Source organism: Ursus arctos, unplaced genomic scaffold (genome assembly GCF_023065955.2).
Source record: "Ursus arctos isolate Adak ecotype North America unplaced genomic scaffold, UrsArc2.0 scaffold_20, whole genome shotgun sequence".
NCBI lineage: Eukaryota > Metazoa > Chordata > Mammalia > Carnivora > Ursidae > Ursus > Ursus arctos.
In genome coordinates, this window is record NW_026622875.1 from 45,668,539 (window position 1) to 45,690,212 (window position 21,674).

A 21,674-nucleotide genomic window follows, 5' to 3' on the forward strand; every position below is an offset into this window, starting at 1 on the left:
TAAAACAAGATCATCGATAAAAGTCACCAGCTGGTCCAGCAGAAGTCAGAAGCACAGCATAGAGACCCATATGCTTAGCAATGACAGAAGGGGCCCAGTCCTGCTGCACAAAGAGTTTCTCTGTGAGCCAGTCCTATTAGCCGCAGGGTGGAAGAGGACACTTTCGGGGTGTAGACCCTTTTTGGGATGCTTTAGCTATTGTGCGTGTCCATTCATTTTCCCCATCATCTGCTATTAGTGAACTTTCTGGCCTAAGGACTTCTCCCCCCCACCCCCCAAAGAAGTTTCCCTCTTTTCAAAAACCTATATGGGTATGGGTTCCCTTACCTGGACTATTCCCATGTAATATTTTCCTTTTAATTTACACCACCCAGAACACTTTATATCTAATGTAAACTTTTCTGTTAATAAGCAAAAGTCAGATACCCCAGGGACGGACTGAAATTACCTTGGTTATGAGAAAATTTACTCTGAGACTATTTCTACTCACATCAATTAATATCAATACAGCAAGCATTAAAAAAAAAGTCTCAGAGCTGGCATTAATTTAGGAAGGGAGACAAAAATAAAAATTTAAGGAAAAACACAGAAATTGTATAATGCCGAAACACATGCTAGCCAACAGACCCTGCTTTCGTTGATGCAAGTTTATTAACTCAATTGCTTGATTCTGATTTTTCCAATTACATAGTTAACAGGCAAGTTAATGAGCAGAATGTACAAGAGGGATTTCAGAGCACAGCATATTCCAAGACCCCAGCATCAAGAACTCTGGCTATCACGTAACATTGTCCTTGGGATTCTACTGAAAGAAGTAACCCTATTCCCCACTCCACATTTACCTGTGTTCTTCTGGTACTTGTTTACAGGTAAGCCCAAGCCCTCTGCAAAAACATTACACAAAGGTTTCTAATTACCAATTAGAACAGGTCAGACCAATGAACTCGATATACAGAAATGCAGGAGCTCCAGGTATTAATACGAAAAGGATTCAGACTTGCCCATATGTCTATGCAGAAACTAATGACTTATAAACCCCATTAGACAGAATCATCTCATTTTATCTAAAGGCACTTCCAACACCCCAAGGTTATTTTAGTGATTAAGGTGGTTGTAACTGACCAGCCTAACATACACATGCTGGCCATTCCTTACCAACACTCCATGGAGAAAATACGATGCTCTTCTCCCCTGGGGTAGGCATTTAAAAAATTTTCATTGAGATAGACATTTTCCATAGACATACTTCTCAAATTATTCTCAATCACCTCTAAATAACCCCAATTGGGGAGGGACAGCTGGGAAGACCTCGGTGAAACTCACGGGGGTAGGCTCTCCCCCAGCCAAGAGTTGCTTTCTCCCCCATTGTGTGCCTTGTCTCCAGCTTCATCGTAATGTGTGTTGGTTGACATCATTGGAAAACTGTGTTGCCAGAACATACTGAAATAACTGAGGACCCCTGACCCCCATCCTGCTCCACAGGAGACTCACCAGATGAATCTAGATGGGGGGAGTGGGTTGCCCTGATTGTACGCCAGGAAGTTGGATAAGGAGGGGTGCTGAAGGCCACCCCGCCTCTCCTCCAGCTTCACCTCCTTGACACCCATCTGCCATGTCTCAATACCACTGCCAAGGCCCCTGAGCCAGATGGCTGAAAGGCTAGAAATAGCAGGGTCATCTTCCCACCAAGCTGCCCCTCCTGACTCTTCCTTCTCCCTCCTCTGGATTTCAGTTTTGAAGTGTATGGCGGTCTCATTTCACTGGGAGTTTACAGTTCCAGTCAGACGCCACTAAAGACAGAAAAAGCTCAGACCCAATCCCTTCCAATGGCAAAGGTGCCGCTCTTGCCTCTTCCTTTGTAGTGACGCAGTGGGTAGTACTACAGTAACACAGTACCCTGTGTTAGCAGACTTCCCCTCAATGCAGGGGCGGGGCAGCTGGGAGAGGAGAGGACAATGCCCTGGGCATCTTGCTTTGGAAGGAAAAAGGAGAATCAAAAACAAATCAAGCTGCCAGCACACACCCACACTGGGGGAAGAGGGGACTGTGGCATGCAAAGTCCTTAACCATCTCAACAGGAAAGGGAGCCGCCATCTTGAGCGCAATTATTCCTGCCTGAAATTAGTTGTTCTCACGGAGTACTGAATGCAGACTAAACAAATCAATTGCTCAAGTGAGGCTGCCATAAGCTTTATGAAGCAGAACGATCCTTTCTTCTGAAAACGTGATTTCCCATTTGTCCACACAGCAGCACACAGGGAAATCTCCATCCTCCCCACTCACTGTCACACCTGCTGCAACATGTTTACCGGACCACCCGGGACCACACTTCCTCCTCCTGTCTGCCTTGCTTGGAAATTAAACCCAGCTTGTCCCGGACGTCAGGTAGCCAGCAAGTCTCCCTGTAAGATCCTGCCACGTGATCCTAAGTACACACATCAATGTGTACACAAACGTCCCAGGTCTTTCCCTGTGATCCAACATTACATGTCCTCTGTGTCTGATGAGGCCTCTCAGAGACGCTGGCTCAAGCAGAGAGAGTTAAAGCTGGTGCATGGGCCCCAGAAGCTGACTCACTCCCGGGTGACTAGAGGCCAGAGCTCTTGGGGGCCAAGAAGTCCAGCCGGCAGAAGAAAGGCCAGGAGGAGCCCAACACACGTTGCTGGCTTGGATCCTCAGCAAACAGCCTAAGCTTAATCAAGGAGCTGCAATATTTCTCTCTCCCAGAGCTTCTGAGAATGTGCCCTTCTTCTTACAGTATGATTTGCAAAAACCCCTCCTGCCCAAACTCAAGTGAATAATCAGGGTTAAAAAAGGGAGAGGGGCACCTGGGTGGCTCAGTCGGTTGAGCGTCTGACTTTGGCTCAGCTCATGATCTCGGGGTCTTGGGATCGAGCCCCGTGTTGTCAGGCTCCCTGCTCAATGAGGAGTCTGCCTCTCCCTCTCCTGCTGCCCCTCCCCCTGGGCATGCTCTAGTTCTCTCTCAAATATATAAATCCTTAAAAAAAAAAAAAAAAGAGGTGGTTTCATGCACCACATTGTTAGTGAATGTCTTAGAGGACGCCTCCAATTCCACCCACACTGGAACTCAGTGTTTTGCAGAAAGGCGAGACCACCTTCTATTGTGGGTCGAAAATGAGGGCAAGAGGAGAGAAGACAGGAGTATTGAACTGGTCAACCCCGTTAGAAAGAGGTCAACTGGCGATGCAAATACCGCTCCATCGACTACCGCATCCACAAAGCACCCACTGTGAACTGGCGCTGCAAGAAATTTAGAATTTGAACAACAAGGCTTTGTCGGCATTTTAAAGGCAGAATAATTTCTTCCCTTTTAGGGTCAACAGTTTGTCGACGCTGCTGGTCTGTTGTGAAATCCAAAACATTGATAAGGTCATGGGATCTATATTCCATAATCAGGCCCATGTGCCCCTTCCAAATCCTCACGCTCCCACTCGCAGCGCTCTGCTTCTCTCCTGGGGGCCCCTGCATGCCCGCACCCTCCAATCCCTCTCGATTTCTGCTTGTAAAGCTGTGACCACTGCCTCAAGGCGCTCCAAGGTGGCAGAACAGTGTTTCTCGATCTCAGAAGAAAACTGAAAATGAGAAATGGTTTTATAAATGCTGGGCAAGTTCACACGACTTACTAAAGCAAGAAGAATCATCACATATCCCCGTTCCCCCAGAGATCTCTGCAAATGAGCCAGCCCAGCCAAAAGTACGTATGCCAATTTGAAGATAAAATGGAATCAGAATCTGCTTCAAAGAGAAGCGGGCTTTGGAAAAAACAAGTTTTTTAATAAAAACAAAAATTATGAGTCAATATTTCTACCACATGAGCGCCTCAGGGCACATGACGCTACTAAAACGCAAGGGACTCATGCCTCTGAGCAAATAGGGGGAAGGACAAGTACATTTGATGGGCAGGAAAAAGCTTCATGGCGGGCTGGGGCTTAGGGACACTCCTCCGTGCATCCACAACAGTGAATTGTGCCCCAGACCAAGGGTTCTGAATCTGGGCACTATGGACACCCTTAAAGGTACCTACCACTACCCTTCATATTTGATAGAAAAATTGTGTGTCTGGGCATTTTCTGGAGAGGAGGCCCATGCTCTCCTTGGATTCTTGGAAGAAGATCTGCCCCTGGGCTGACCTCGGGCCTCTCAAGGACCAAAGGGTCTGAGATGGTGTAAGAGAGACAGGCTCTTAGCATGGGATGTGTTCTAGTGTCCTAGGGAGACAGTCCCAGCATCTACTCCTGCCTTTAAGCACAGACCTCTACTTATCCGTGAGGCACTGGGCAGGGGCCAAAGCCAGAAGCAAAATCATGACTCAGGTTAGACAGCGCAGGGGAAACACTGAACTTTGCCTCCACTTCTTCTTTTTAACACAAATCTTAATTCTGCCATACAAATACAAATTGCAAGCGAGATGGAAATTCCAATCCATTTTATTCAATACACACATGTAGCCAAACTACAGTTTGGGTCAGTTCCAGAAAACACCATGAAACAGACATTCATCTTTGAGGCCCGTTCATGCCCCTGTCACAGGCCCCGCTCCACCCCCGCCCCTACTCCCCCCTTCCTCAGACAAGTGCATGCAACCCAGCCTTCTTTCTTCACGACCATCTCTCGCCTTCTTTCACTGGCCCTCAGAGAGAGCTGAGGCCACCATAAGCGATTTAATCTACTAATGTCCTCTTTATTTGTAAATGCCTAAGAACTTAGGGTCTTAACTCAAAGGGCTGAATCCTTAGATTTGAGGCATTGTGAGAGAAGCGGAGGCGGATACATGACCCAGCCTTGAAAGACGACTTTTTCCTGTTGCACAGGGAGCAAAGCCATGCTAGCGCCTTTAAATCACAGACATGCAGGTAGGAGGGTCTACTCTAGAGAAGATTAAGATGGGCACCTACTGCCGTCTTTTGCCCAAGAACATGTCCTAGGACAGGCATTCGTAAATTGATAATCTCTTCAACAGAAAATAAAAGCCACTGAGCTCAAGTGACCTGCAGCTATCCTCAAAGTCTACCTAGAGACTGAACATCAAATTCGACCCCGTCAGCACGTTGCACGATGCAGCCCGATGTTTTGAGAGCCTGGCATCTCTCCCCACATGCTGATACCTTGACACAGAGGCACGGGGTGAACTGAGCCACACCAAAGACCCGAGCATCGTCCAGATATCGTCTTTACAGGAGAAAAGGGAAAACCCAGCCATGTCAGAAGAGTATCTGATATTCTGAGGGTCACGGAAAGCTGGGAGGCAGGGGCAAAGACCCAAAGCACCACGCTCAGATATCTACCCTCAAATGAGAGAAACGTCATGAGGGACAGCAGCAGAGCAAAAGAGCAACAAGGCAATGAGGTGTCCTCCTTTGCACCTTACCTCTCACTTCTGCAACTCTGCACAAATTGCGGTAACACGCAATGGTGGCCACCAGGACAAGTATGCTTTTTTTTTACTGGAGGGGATAAGAGTCAACAGACGGTGGTTTGCTAGAAAAGGAGAGGTTCTAGAAAAAATAGGAATGTCAAGTTGAAACAGGGATTAGAGGCTAGAGGGGCAGAGAGATTGGAAGAGTAGGTAAATGGAAGACAAAGGAGACAAATAGAGTGAATACTGGAAGCCAAGCCAAGCCCGGGGGTCTGCCTGTCTAAGAGGTACAAGTGCCCAGGGACCAACTTTTTGTTCTAATGATAACGGTGTTACTGGTGTGGATGACCTTTATGCAATCCACAAAACCAAGTATTTAGTCCCTTTTATCTCTAGTCATTTTTCTCATCTCAGTATTTCTAGCATATTCAACCAAATTATCACAATCATTCCTTGATATTCCTTGTGTGTGTTCACATTAGTACTATTTTACATCCGAAGAAGTCCGATCTCACAGCCCAAGGTGAGGAAAAGTGGCATAGCCATATTCGAGGACCCAAGCCAACCTCAGACACAAGTCAATAGCATCAGCATAGCACAGGGCATACAAAGATGGCCAGCAGGCCAGCAAATTCACTTGGCATTTTTGTCCCTCATTCCCCAGGAAGACAATTATATCACGTGACCATCAAGTGCAAGGCACTATCACATGCTTAGAAACATTACTACCCCCGAGGACACACACGGACATACAGTTTTGTCATATGAATGCCAAGGGGCTGCTCCTAATGACCTACTGTCCTTCCCACACTTAGCACAGGTGGGATTTCTTCCCCGGAAGAGTCTTTTGTGCCTGTCAACAATTCCCCAAAAAGAGGCCATCTTTGCTGAGCGGAGGGTCTCTCAGTTGAATGGACGGACGCTCTCCTCTGGTCAGAAGTCATGCCAAAGAGCTTGAGGTCAGACACATGTCTTCGGATGATGTCTTGTACACCCGACGCCCCTTGGCCCTGAAGCAAGGCGGCCGCTGAAGGCGAGGCTCCTCACATGTACGGTCTTCTATGTGGAGCCACATTCAAAGCCAGGTGACCAACGGTGCCTTGAAGGCCACCACTGTACTTGGGGGACCTTATCTTGCCATTTGGAGGTAGGTACGATGAGGCCACTGTGCGAGGGGGGAACCCGATGGACGAGTTGGCTCTAATCCTTGACAGCTTCAAGTACAAGCATGTCCACACAGCAGGCTGGTCCCAGCTGCCGTTTTGGAGATGCTGAGTTGGTTGCCACTGACATCACAATCCTTCTGCTGCCTCCCAGTGGACGCGCTGGCTTTCTGGCTCTAACCACACATACACACACATTTACCACACTTGGCTCTCATAGACTGGAAGGAGAGATGCTCTTCCCGAGCAAAGGGGCCGACCTGCAGAAAGGTTCATTTTCAATAAAACACACCCTGGAAGGTAGAAGTAAGTCACTTCTGGGGAGAGGGAGGGATGGGGGGGAGTAGGGGGGCATTCATCATCAGCCAGGACGCTCAGGCACGATTATGCCAAGAGGGTTCAACAGGTGTTCCTTTGAAAAATATTTGAGAGAAGCATTCACAGCAAACAACATCAGCCCTTTCCTCGTTTCCATGTAGCTGCTCGGAAACCACTTTTAAATGAAAGCAAAAAAGAAAGGAACTGAGAAGGCGCAGAGCAAACCTTAAAACATACCAAAAAAAACCCCGAAAGGAAGCAGCAGCAGCAGTGAAGGGGGAGGCGATTATCTCGGCCGGGGCACCGGAAGCAAGCGTGCCCGTGACCGTACTGGCAACCGCGTGCACACGTCCGGAGGCCACAAGCCACGCTTCGGCTCCTCCAGCACCAGCGGCCACCAGGAACAGCGGGAAGGGCACACGTGTGAAGAAAATGCCCAAGAGCCAAGCGCTGTGTCGCGTGCTTTATGACCCTATCTCAATCAGCAAAAGTCGGGTGCTTTGCAACCCAATCCAGCACTGAGTTACGGGCCCGGCCAAGAGCTCCCCAAGACTGGGTGAGAGCGAAGCCACGCCGGGTTGCGGGGCGCCGGTCCCCACGGCCCAAGCCACGCAAGCAGCACAGGCCACATCTCCAAGCCCACGGGAAGCTTGTGAACACTGGGGTCAATGTGTCGAGAAGGAAAAGGAAGAGGGCGCAAAAAGAGAGAACAGAATCGCCGTGGCTTTGGGAGGCAGCGAAGCCGGAGAGATGGCCTGGATATAAATTCTGAATCCGCTACCTTGCACCTGTCAGGCTCCGTCTCCTCATCTCTGAAATGGAGGTGGGCCCACCCCACACCTCAGGCGGCTGCTGAGAGGCCTACAGGAGAAAAGCACGGAGAGCGCTGAGCCTGCAGCCGGGCCCAAAGGCAGAGCTCAGTAAGCACCCGCTGCGCTCCAGAGCCCGTGGCTTTCCCACGGGGGCCTGGCGGCACCAGCGGGCACGGTGATCTAAAAGCCACTGCTACAGCACCCGAATCCTCCGAGCCGTCCCTCCGGACACTGTGTGTTGCTGGACAAGCTCCTCTGCTAGGTCCGCGACAAGGACCCAGAGGACTCTGGGGCTGTGAAGCTCCGGGCCCCCCACACAGTCCATGGCCCTGCCCAGGAGGGAGCATTACTTCTGGAATCTAGGGCTGCACCAGGAAGGGATTCTTAAGAAATTCCAAATCAAATCTCAGCCAAGGGTCACATGCAGATCGGAGAACCACAGGAGACAAATCCAGAGGAGCAAGGGCGACCAAGCAGAGTGCCCGGGAGCGGTGGGCTGCCGTCCGCGGCTACCTGAGTTCTCTAGAAGGCCCAGGGAAAGGAGGCATGAAACTCGTGCCATACCCATTCTCGCCTCCCTAGGTTATGGTATGAGGAAAAGCAATGGTTCAAGACATAAAAGGCCTCCTTCAGAGTTACCATCACCCCCACTGCCTCGAACACCCACATTGGATATTGAAGATATAAGGATGCTTAACGCATGGTGTCTGCATTTGACAAGCTGGTCGTCTGCTTGAGTCCACAGATCTTTTGTTTCCCCCGGTCCTGGGTGGAACCCGTAAGTTCCACCTCCTCCTTGGAGACTTCGTTCAACCAGGCTTCCCAGCAGCACGAGGCGGTGCGTCCCTCCTAACAAGGAATTCCTGGCTCCCTGTAGGCGCCCGCCCCGGCACTACGAACTGGACTCATGCACCGGCACACCTGTTTTCCCGTTGGAACTGGAAGGTCAGAGCTCTCTCAGTAGAGGAGCGCCGATTATCCGGGCTGGCTACTGAGGGCTCCGGTTTGCCACGGACCTAGAAGCCACCTCTGGGATCCAGGACAGAGAATGCTGTGATCAATTAGTACCAGCAGCCAGGAACCGAGGAGTAGACAGTAGTGACCTTGCAGTGGTCAGCTTACCCTAACTGAAACTCCTTTGTGACAGCCTGCCGTTAGAACTCCTGTCTAATTGAGGTTTTCAGTTGCAGGATCTCAAAACAAAGGCTGGTTTTTATAAAACATGCTCAAAAAAAAAAATGTGTTAAGGAATGAGTGAGTAAAACGAAAGAAAAAATGGGGACAACTGGAGTGTGCAAGGACAAAATCCAGGTTTAAAATGAAAGGGACAGGGGCGCCTGGGTGGCTCAGTTGGTGAAGCGTCTGCCTTCAGCTCAGGTCGTGATCCCAGGGTCCTGGGATCGAGCCTGGCATTGGGCTCCCTGCTCAGCAGGGAGTCTGCTTCTCCCTCTCCCTCTGCCCCTCCCCCACTCATGCTCTCCCTCTCTCTCGCTCTCTCAAAAAAAAAAAGAAAATGAAAAGGAGAGCCAGTCATAAAAGATCACATATTACATGGTTCCACTTATAGGAGACGTCCAGAACAGGCGGATGGATGCAGACAGAAAGCAGGTTAGTGGTTGGCAGGGGCTGGGAGGATGGGCAGAATAAGGGGTGACAGCTAAAGACTACAGGGTTTCTTTTGGGGGTGATGAAAATGTTCAAAAACTGACCGTGGTGATAGTGGGACTTATCTGTGAAAGCACTAAAACCCATGGAATGGTACATTTTAAATGAGTGAATGGCATGGCATGTGAATTCTATCTCATAAAGCTGTTATTAAAAAAACGAGCATAAATATATAAATAAAAGGACACATTATGCAACGTCAAACAACAAGAGCAGGAAGATGGCCGTGGCCTGGGCGACCAGAGAGGCAGACACTGAGCTGAGTGTCACCAAAGGGCATCCAGAGGAAGGAGGCGGCATTCCAATAGAAGGAGCGGCATGATGTCAGGACACTTTGGCTGACGCAGGACAGAGCATGGCTTTAACCTTATGGCTCAGACTCATTCCCTTAGGGAGCCCACCTGATGCCATTTTCCACCATTTATTCACCAATGACCTCTAAATGTCTAGCTCAAGCTCAGCCTTCTCCGGAAACTCCAGCTTCTTGCATCAACTGCCTGCTCGCCATGGCCCCCTTGAGCCGTCTGCAGTAGGCAGAGTAACGGTCTCCCCAGGAGATCTGTGTCCTGATCCCAGGACCTGAGTGTTAGCTTCTAGAGGTGATTAAGGGCCTCGAAACAGGGAGAGAGTCCTGGATTATCCAGTATGGTCACAGGCATCCCGAAAATTGGAGACCCTTCCATGTGTGGTCAGAAGGAGGTGCACACGGTCAGTGACGTGCAACAATGGCTGGCTTTGAAGACAGAGGAAGGGGCCGCGAGCCAGAGAAGGCAGGCGGCCTCTAGAAGCCAGAAAAGGCAAGGAAACGGCTTCTCCCTACAGCCTCCAGGAAGGGTCCCTCCTCTTCCTTCCTTCAGTAAGAAGGCACGGCAGGCTCTCTGTTAGGCACAAGGGAGGAATACGGAAATGGTCTTAGTCCTCTTGGAACCTGAGGCCTTGGGGGACAGACCATGGCTTGGTTTTGGGGTCCCTCTCATGGGATCACACAGTGAACTATGAAGGCAGCAGGTGGAGACAGAAGCAAAGTGGACTGGCCAGAAATGCCTGCAGATGGAGTTACTTCAGTAGGCCACGCGCAACGTAAAAGCGCAGAAGATTCATTCAGGCGGAAGTGATCGTAGGGGAGAAGGCCACTAAGCATCTCACCATCCCTCCTCTCAGATGCAACACAGACCTGAGAAGGGCCCCACCAGCATCCTGATGTCTCCATCCTGCTGGCCACATTCCTGCCTAGTCATCCAGACTTGCGGCCTGCAGGTGCACACCACCTCCCAGCGCCCCGCCCGTCTACCTGGTCTGCACATCCCTTCCCGCCCTCATCTCTGCCACCACGCCCTAGACCCTGGACACCTAACTGTATGATCCTAACCATGTGCAGACTCTCCTTCTGCTCCCATCATTCTCCTCTTACACATTGTCTTGTGTCGCACCACTAGAATGTTCTTTCCCAAATACCCTCTTCTCCATTCGAAAGTCTTCAATGCCATTCCATTGCCCAGAGAGAACTACTATCCAGTGAGCCCAACATGTAAGGCTCTCTCCCACCTACCCCCTTCTCCCTTTCCCTCCTGCTCCACACCCGAACTCCCTCCTACCTAGACAGTCCACGGCACCCTTACGGCACCCCCAGCCTCATACTGCCCAGTGCAATAGCCGCTGGCCACACGGAGCTATGCAAATCAATTAAAAATAAATAAAATTTAAAATCCAGTGCCCCAGAGGCATTAGCCACATTTTAAGTACTCACCAGCCACACGTGGCGAGTGGCTACCATATTGGTCAGTGTCCAAACACTCCCATCATCGCAGCGTGCTGTGTTGGATAGCACTGCTCTATGTTTTTCACGCCCACTCGGTTCATTTCTCTGCCTTCTACCATTTGTTCTTTCTCTGCAAACACAGCCCCCATGCCACGATCCAGACTCCAGTGACCCCGGGTCAGGAACAATCCCTCCCTCCTCTACAACCCTATGGGTAAGCTTTGCCACGGCCACTCACAGGCCACTGCCAGGCCTACCTTTCCCTAACTTCTTGGTAAAATCCAAAGCTCACCGAGAAGAGGTCCTTTTGGAAATCCGACATTCCTAATAAAGCACAAAAGGGCAATTTTACAAGTAACTGTCACCTCAGAAACAAAAGGATGAAGCATTGGTGTACGGGGGGAACCAACAGTAATAAAAGGATTCCGGACCTAAACATTTAAAGGAATTCTACTCTCTAAGATTTGCTTCTATTGTAACCACCAATGTGCACTCAGCACACAACTCTTTCTAGCTCCACCGTTTACACTATGATTGATTTATGCTGGGTGCTGGGTGACGGATTTCTTCTGATTCTGTAGATGGTAATACCTCTATTCAGAGTAAACACCACAGAACTCGGGTCGATGGCTCCACGTCAGCGAAGCCGTCAGACTCCACCCTTGACGCCACCCATCGCTAGACGGCCTAGTTCTCCCCACGAGTTATGCACAGTTAGGGCCGGAACTCTTGACAGAGACCGGGGGAAAGCTGCACAGCAACGAGGGTGCGCACAGCAGCTGCAGGAGAAGCTCTGAATCGGACCTACCTAGTGTGGGGTCCCCAGACCTGCCGCCTCGGCACCCCTGGGAACATGACAAGAAAGACTGTCAGGAAAACCATCAGAGATAACCCAGTCTCGGGGCCCATCCCAGACTTACGGACTCAACCTCTGGGGCCAAGGAGTCCAGAACTGGGGATGTTTGGGGGGTCTTGGCTTCTATTTTTTAGCTGAAGTACAATTTACATATGGTGTAATGAGAGACCTTAGTGTAAAGTTCCATGAGTTATAACAAATGGATCACTTTATACCCAATTGAGTTTTTGGTTTTTTTTTTTTACCATCTTAACCATTTTTAAGTACAACGGTGTTACCTATACTGACACTGCTGTGCGACAGCTTTCTAGAATTTTTTCATCCTCCAAACTGAAACCCTAGGTCCACTGGATCAGTTCCCATTTCCTCCCCCACGGTCCCCGCTGAACCTACGGTCTGCCAAGCCCTGCAGGCGCTTCTGATGCGTCTAGCGTTTAAGCAGCACTGCTCGAACCCCTGAAGGCGGCAGGGGCAGCAAGGGGCAGCAGAGAAAAGCACGCAGGTGTGGGAGAAGCCTGGTACCCAGGGAAGACTAGCAGGAGATGGACTACTGGCCCCCTCTGGTTCTCCAAACCCAATCCCGAGTGCCTTGTGAGGACACAGCACCGCCCTAGAGCAAGGGGACCCAGACATGGACAAAGGGACAACTGTTCTCAAAAACCTGCGTAGACACAAGTTGAAGAAACAAACCATCTTTCTCAACATTAGACCGGGTTCTGGAAATTCCACTTGACAGCTCCAAAACGGAAATGGAAAGCTATAAACTTTGATTGGGAGAGGGCAATTGTATTTTCATCAGTGGTCCCACCAGGCGGTCCTTTCATTCCGACTCTGAATTTCATCCATCCATTTTAATCATTTATGCCTCTCATTTAGAAATTCCCAACTGATTCTTTCCGATGGAAATCTTGGGAGGGTATGATAACACAAAGGAAATAACCAGGGGCACTGCAAACCACAGAATAGTTTTGATTTACAAGTCATTAAAAGCACCAGGCATTTACTGTTCTTTGCAGGCAGAAAGGGACTGCCTCATGAATGATGGAAAAAGCAAAGTGCATTAAGGACTCGTCTGCAGATACTGTTCTTTCCAGGCCACACACAGGACACGTGTTCGCCAAGGGTTTCCTGTGTTGCCGAGGCACATATCCCGTATGCACCTAGGCGGATCTAAATCACGCAAATGCACACCACTGCACTCCACAAGGTCGAGTTTCTGGATTAGTATTTCCTGACTCTCAAAAGGGCCACTGATTTAGTGTTATAAGCACATCAGAAGCCAGGAATTTTAGAAACAACGCAAAGCTCGGGCAGTTTTAGACTTTTCACTTTTCTTTAAAAGAGTTCTGGTATATTTTCACTGTATCCAGATTTTTGTAAGTATTAATGACGGAAACGCATCCGGGAGAAACAGGCGGCAGTGTTTTGTAGGGAAAAAAAGGAAGGAGGAGAAAGAAACCAGAACAAACCGCCACAGCTCTTAATTCTACGATGAAAAAGCACCAACAAGGTGCTATGAAAGCGACAATCTCTACATCCCACTCAATACCTTCCGGCTCAGATAGCAGGCATTTTCTCTGCTTTTTAATTTGCATTCTGTATGTCCATTTTTCTAGCCACTGTGACTGAGGGTATTCAAAGGAGGTTTCTTTCCACTTTTAGTCAAATGTGAATTGATACTTAGGATCTAAGAGGGTAATTGTAACAACTCATATTTTTCCCCTATTATTCCACGGCCAAAAAATCCAAATGAGGCTATGTCTTCTACTTGAAAAACTGTCACATTATCACACTCTGCATTGCCCCATTCTCAAACGCTTCATTCAGTGAAAACTTCAAAGGCAAAGAATTTGTGAGACAGCTGTAGTCACCCTAGGGGGCCAAGAACACGTGTGGTGAGTGCTGTTAATGATCAGGGTTATTGTATTTAGCACAAAAAGAAGACAGGGAGTTTTAAGGTGTAAATGTATTCAGGTAGGACCTACACTCTTCTAAATACTAAGTTCCTGTTTTCAGCTTTGTTTTTGTGTGTTTTTTCTTTTCTTTTTTTTTTTTTTTTTGGATTACCCTGATGTAGTTTCCATTTCTCCAGCATAACCTAGCTCGCTACGAGGGCTCTCGAAGCTAGGTTTTCTGTTCCTCGGGTAGCCGTTCTGACAAATGTTCTACTCTTGTATATTACGTCTTCAGTCCATTCATAAAGCACGATCACACAGCAAACAGCACTCAGGCAAGTTTAAAAATAACCCATGATAGGTGATGTTTTGCTTGAAATTAATATTTAGCTGGTTACGTTACCATGCCATCCATAATCTAAAGTCTTTAGAACTTAAAAAAAAAGTTGAAATTCTGATATTAAGTGCTTCATTTTTGAGAAATAAACCACTGTTGTGTTCTTCCAAGTTACTCAGTATCCTGCATAAAACTGTCTTTAAAACCAGCAACAGTTAGACCCTGGATGGAGAGAGAGGATCCAAACCAGAACCCATGTCAAATGAGTCTATCTATACACATTTCCACATTTCCTTCAGAGCAAGGAGTAGGACCAGGGAGAAGGTGAGGGTGGGGACAATGAGGGCTCCATGTAGCCAATGCTCTTAATGAGAGGACCACGGGGTTCTTGCCAGATGTTGTTTCCGAGACAGACAAGCGTCTACCTCGGCTCATGGATATTCCCATAGCTACCGTACCTCCCTCTAAAACAGCCAACACAAACACGGAGCAGCACGCTGGCTCATCCCGGTGGTGTTCCTAGACAGCAATGTGTACAATTCTGGGGCCTCACTGGAAACTAACGTTAGATTACGAAAGGATGTAAAGAGAGTCTGACTCTCAAACCGATTCAGGCTAAAGGGTCTCTCCCGGGAGAAGATTCTACAGGGGTGACCGAAACCATAATTGCGGCCATTACTTCTTATCTCTGAAGTGCACCCAAGACATGGACAAAATACTTGCCCCACATTATGAAGAACTAATTGGCTTAATATAAAAAGAACGCTTATAAAATATTAATTAGAAAGTCCAAATGAATTGAAAAACGTGCAGAGACTGTGAACAAGACACTTAAAACAAGAGAAACACAAATGGCTAACACGTGAAACATATTCTTCACCTCCTTCGTAAGTATAAAAATAGAAATTAAAACAAGACACTGTTTTTCTTCTAAAATTAAAAACTGGAGGGGAGCCAGGCTGGCTCAGTCAGTGGAACATGTGACTCTTGATCTCGGGGTCGTGAGTTCAAGCCCCACGTTGGGCTTAGAGCTTAAAGATAAATATTAAAACTAAAATTTAAATAAAAACTGGCAAGAAAATAGGCACTCGATATTTATTTCTAATGGAAAAAGCTTAGAAAAATAACAGCCCTCACACACGGCTGTGGAAGTATAAATTTGTTTCGGTCTTCAAGAGCAATTTGGTAATACTCAGTAGAATTTTTAATTCCCACACTTGTTGACTAAATTCCACTTAAATTCCACGGCTAGACAGTTCCCCTATATAAGACATAGTTGCATAAGTGTGCAAAATACGAGCAGAACCTTATTTGTAAAAGAACTGAACAACCTAAATGTCTCTCATAAGGTCTGGTTAAATAAGGCACAGCGTTCCCCGAGTCATGATACGATCCTCGAGTTGACTGCTCTGTAGCTACTGAAAGGGATACAAACAATCTCTGTATCCTGACATGGGAGCGTATCGAAGATGTATTATTCAATTAAAAAGCCGCTTTACCTATACACGTTATCTGCAGTGTAATTTCATAGTTGTAAGAATTCCTACAAGCATGTATATGCATGCATGTATGTTTGCTGTGCAAACTCCCCAGAAGAGACAGTAGCCCCCCTGCGGGAGGCAGCATCTAACGGAAGATTTGAAATAGACTTTTATTTCTGACCTCCTACAAAAGCCTCTGCCTTATTTTTATGGCAACAATAATGTTGTTTCACAATAATTTTTAAAGTCCTCCTTCCACTGCCAACTGAAGAACTGTAGAAACTGTTAGAAATGACTTCAGGCTTCCACGTCCGGGTTAATTCGGAGGCTCTGGGGAAGTAGTGGGAGTCGGTGAAGGGGTAAGGGCCAGTGGCAGACTGGCAAAAAGCAAGTTTGAAAAAGTTTCACTGTGTACAAAAAGCAAAGCCAGTGACTCTTCTCCTAGTAGCATAGCCAGCTGAGTGGACTGCTCTCCTCAAAGGGAACAATTGAACAATGGGCCCTACTTGGAGCCAGAGATCTCAGGTGGATTCCCATGGTATTTCTAAAGTATTTGGTGAATGCTAACCAAGTCACTAGGCTGATGAATGGCCCAAAGACATGCAAGTGCTAATCCCCAGGATGGTAACGACTTTAGGTTACAGGGCAGTGGGGTATTAAGGTCACTAGTCAGCTGAACCTAAAATCCGGAGATTATTTCAGATTATCAGATTATCTGGGTGGGCCCAACATAACCACAAGGGTCTTTAAAAGTGGAAGAGGGAGACAGAAGAGGGAAGTCAGAGGTAGACAGGACTCTGGAAAGAGCCAAAAAGAAGCAATATTCTTGGCCCGGAAGAGGAAGGGACCACGAGCCAAGACAGGCAGACAGCCTCTAGAAGCTGGAAGAGCCGAGGAAATGGGTTCTTGCCTAGAAAGGAATACAGTCCTGCCAGCAAGTTGATTTTAGCCCACTGGGAGAGACTCGTGTCAGACTTCTAATCTACAGAACCGGAAGATGATGCATTTGTGTTGCTTAAGCTGTTAAATGTGTGAAATGTGTTACAGCAGCAACAGGAAACTAAAACAACCTACCTAGACTTCCTTCATTTCTCTACACCCCAGACTCCCCCTGGTGGGCAAGCCCGGGCTGCGCTGTGGCAATCAGCCCACCTGGGCATCTCACCGAACAGATGCTCCGAGCCCTGGACCCACTCTGGGCTAGCTGACGTTAGGACTTCCTCAGAGAGAATCCAGACAAGACAGAAGCAACAAAACTGCCTTGATGATTATTAAAATAGCTATGCCGGGAGAAGCCATATTTGAATGGGTTATTAAGGAAAGCCCATTGTCAATCACGCATCACCATACAAATCTACTTGTCGTCATTTACACGCAGACTACTCTTTTGAAAGACCAACAAAAGAGAAACGAAATCTCCCTTGAGGAGCCCAGGATAACACAGGAACACATGCTCTTAGGGGTTTCTCAAGACAGTCACATCCACGGACAGGGATTTTCAAAGAACGATATGCATAAGGGCTTACCACTGAGTACCTACTGTGTACCAGGCATCGGGCTGAACGCTGACAATACGTGATCTCATCTGATTCCAACATTTCCATCAGTAAATGACTCCGATCGTTACCGCTGATCCTGCCCATCCCCCCATGGCAGTCAGTGAAGGGGACGGGTTTCAGACCGCCCTATCACCTCCACAGCCGGTGTCTTAGAGAGGCATCCTGCTCCCCTCCCCCTCCCAATCAGGGACAGCTCGAACTGACATCTGCTCAATGCCAAAATGTTCAAGAGAAGGAGAATATTAGCTTTCTTCCTATGATCCTAGAAATGCAACCATTAACATACCTCCCCTCAAAATCCCCCTGGGACTTTCAAAAACTTTTTGTCTCAGCCAAATTATCTAAAACAAAATCTCTCATTGTCTTCACTTTTTAAAATTTTTTAAAAAGTAATCTCTAGGGGCACCTGGGTGGCTCAGTTGTTAAGCGTCTGCCTTTGGCTCGGGCCATGATCCCAGGATCCTGGGATCGAGTCCCGCATCGGGCTCCCTGCTCAGTGGGAGGCCTGCTTCTCTCTCTTTCCCACGCCTCCAGCTTGTGTTCCCTCTCTAGCTGTCTCTCTCTGTGTCAAATGAATAAATTAAAAATCTTTTTAAAAAATTAAATTAAATTAAGTCATCTCTATGCCCAATGTGGGGCTCGAACCCAAGACCCTGAGATCGAGTCACATGCTTCACCAACCAAGCCAGCCAGGTGACCCCATTTTATTTTTTAAGATTTTATGTATCTGAGAGAGAGCATGCGCATGTGCACGTGTGTGCGCAAGGGGGGGGGGCAGAGGGAGAGGGACAAGCAGACTCCTGGCTGAGTGGGGGAAGGTGGGGGGTGACTGGGGGGGGGCCTCAATCTCAGGACCCTGGGACCATGACCTGAGACAAAGTCAGACGTTTAACCGACTGAGCCACCCAGGCGCCCCTCATTGTCTTTATTATTATTTTGTACTTTATGTTCTACTGACTGCTTCTTCAAGGAATCTGTGTTTGAAAAGGATATAAATCAAAAGTTTGCTTTTGTGGGGCGCCTGGGTGGCTCAGTCGTTAAGCGGCTGCCTTCGGCTCAGGGCGTGATCCCGGCGTTCTGGGATCCAGCCCCGCATCAGGCTCCTTTGCTGGGAGCCTGCTTCTTCCTCTCCCACTCCCCCTGCTTGTGTTCCCTCTCTCACTGGCTGGCTCTCTCTGTCAAATAAATTTTAAAAATCTTAAAAAAAAAAAGTTTGCTTTTGTGAGGCAGGCACTCTGATGTTTATAAAGGCTTTCTGGAAGCAACCATTGTGACGCCTGTCCCTCACTCTGCAGGGCACAGGGGTCTCCACTCACCTAAGTACAAACCATGATGTCACAGAGCAGTATCCAAAATGGGTGGCTATTTTCCCGTTATGTGAATTTCTATGTAAGAGTTCATTCTCAATAAAGTTTTTAGCTCTAAAAATGCATTCTAGCAGAATACAAAAGGGCAGGTAAACATAAAAGTGGTCCCTTTCCCGTTTCCATGTCTTTCCTCAACTCGGAACATGAAATTGGTATCATTCTACCATGAGAAAACTTCACAATTTCCAATGGAGTCCTTTTCTCCCTGAATTACATAATTCATATTATATGAATTATATGAATATATATATTTCTTAAGTCAGAACTACAAGCTGGCCCTGCATTTCAGTACAAAGGCCATTGAAAAGAAAGATTGGGAGTCCGAAACACATTTTCCAAAACATAATGTCATTCATGGAGGAGGGCCATTTCCAGAGTGACCCAGAAAGCCCTCTGAAGCTCATAATGTGGCTTACATACTCTACGTTCACCAGAAGGAGTTGAGATTTAATACTTCCACAATATAAATTTTAAAATAACTCTAAAGAAACAAAGTTACATACATTTCTTATTCTTTTGAAAGGAAAGAAACTCAGGTGAGATTGAGGAAAATGTGACGAGAGATGTGGGACACTCTGAAGAACGCTCCCATGGCTTCAGGGCTATCCAGTTCTCCAGTGTGTTAAATTTCATTTCCAGGGTGCCTGGGTGGCACAGCGGTTAAGCATCTGCCTTTGGCTCAGGGCGTGATCCCGGCGTTATGGGATCGAGCCCCACATCAGGCTCCTCCGCTATGAGCCTGCTTCTTCCTCTCCCACTCACCCCGCTTGTGTTCCCTCTCTCGCTGGCTGTCTCTATCTCTGTCAAATAAATAAATAAATAAAATCTTTAAAAAAAAAAATTTCATTTCCAAAAAGGTTATGGTTTCCTTTTCCTCCATGTGTCTGTCTTTCTGCCCTACTCTTCTAATACTTATTCACAATGAGGTCATTTGCTGGGATTAGCATAGCCAATAGAGCCAAATGGGACATTGGGACAGTCCAATGTCCACTTAGCTGGCTGCAGGGCCAGAGTGGAGGTGGAGGGGTGGAAATGACGGAGAAAAGGGGCTGGGGTTTTGGGGAAGGGATGGGAGTGCACTCTGTGAGAGGAGAAACAAGATGGTGGTGACAGGGTGTCACAGGACACCTGACCACACTTGTCACCCCACAGAGCCCACCACGTGGCCCTTGTTGCTCTAGTGTCTTCAAGGGCCAAGGAGAGCTCTGGTCCTGAGGTGAACTGGAGACAGGATGGTCAGCCAACTAGTTACTGGTGAAGTATGTTCAAGTGTTAGAGAAGTGGTTGTTTGAGTGCTGTATCCACGGAGTCTGAAAATCACCACCAGGACTTCGTGCTACAGCTTTCTCATTCCTGCGCACACACAGTCTACGTTCTGCTTGCTTAGTAGCTCACACCTATCTTCATTACTAAAAACTTAAAAATTTACAATCTTGATTTAGCACCCCGTAAGCCCCCGCACTGTGCAGTGCCAGAAGCCATCCACAAAATTCAATTCGAATTGCAAAAGGGATACAGAACTCATCGATTAATTCAGGCAAAGCCCAGAGTATATGTGAGAAAAGATTGTACTCTTTTCTTCCATAACATTCTTTCCCCAAGATCATAAATCTCTGAGCGTTGACTTTCCATCTTAGGAAAGTGAACGTCATCTCAGGCAGCATATAAATCACCTCGAGAATAGTTATTCATTGTGGGCAAATAAAAACGTAAGCCAGGCAGATGGTGAAAAGCTCATTTCTCCTGGCATAATTTCATGGGAGTAGGCCAGCAAGGGGAAAAGCAGAGTGGGTTGTGAAATCCGGGGCCACATTTATAGGAGGAGAGAAAATACCCCAAAAACCAGAAGACTAAATATTATCATACCACATCGCTACAATCTCTTCAAGTCTTCACCTCTCGTTCAGGTCTGACTTCCTCCCTTCGTGGCAACAGCAGTGACAGCAAGGCAGAGACAGGAGAGAAAACCCCTACTAGACACGGCGGGGTTTTAAGCCCATTCATTCACGGGGTTCAAAGGGCTTAATCCTTTGACTACTGCTGCAGAGTAGAAGAGATTATACCACTCAGTGCTGAGTTTTTTCATATGGCTCCGGCTCGCACCTGTCAAATCCAAGGTGGCTGCCTCCCAACACTCTGAGCGCGGGTGTTTATGTCACAAAGCCACACTGGCTCGGGGGAGGGGAGAGAAGGGAGGCCACACAGTGACCACTCCAAAGACCTGCTTCTTCCGGTGCTGAAACCCGATAAAAGTCCTGAGACACACCCTACCGCCCCCCCAGAAGGTAGATTTGGGACCTTCCGCTATATTCCACCTCCCTCTTATAAAAGTAACACCGTGGGGCGCCTGGGTGGCTCAGTCGGTTAAGCGTCTGACTCTTGATTTCGGCTCAAGTCGTGAGATCCAGTCCCGCAACAGGCTTTACACTCAGTGGGGAGTTTGCTTGAGATTCTCTCTCTTCCTCTCTCTCTGCCCCTCCTCCCCTTCAGGATCTCTCTCTTTTAAAAACAACAACACCCAATCAAGAAAACAAAACCTTAATTATCACCCACAAAAAGGGAGAGAGGAAGAGAAAGAGAAGTAGGAAGGAAGGAGGACCAGGTCCTCGAAAAGGGAGCATAGACTGAAATGAATCCCCCAAAGCTGGAGAGGAAATCACACCGTCACGCCTTGTAGTAGGAGAGCTCATTAATGCCTCCAGAAACCACGTTCAAGCAGCCCTTGAAAAATGCACACAGGGCTTACGTCTGTGTGTGATGGTGATATTTGTTGTTGGTTTGTTAAGAAAAAAAGGCAGAAAAGTGCGGAGGGTTCTTTTTGCAAGACCAAAAGGAGCTCTTAGCCATGGGAGGCAGAACAACTACAGCCTTCTAGAATACCTTAAAAACACATTTTCAACTTCCATGACGTCTCACAGATGTTCATCTTAATTGTTACAGGCCACAAGTAGATTTGCAGCCACAGACCCCCAGGACCTCTATCATCTTGGCATACGAACCTGGAAATGTTCGTTGGCTAAAAACCATTTCTCCTGCTTCTCATCTCAAGATATTAAAAAAAAAAAAAATTCTAACTTTTGTGAAA

General features: G+C 47.6%; 1 protein-coding gene across 2 annotated transcripts in view; it reads right to left on the reverse strand.

Moving 5' to 3' along the window:
• OSBPL10 (oxysterol binding protein like 10) overlaps nt 1–21,674 on the reverse strand; it is a 292,041-nt gene that overhangs the window by 31,729 nt on the left and 238,638 nt on the right. The gene's annotated exons all lie outside the window — the stretch shown is intronic.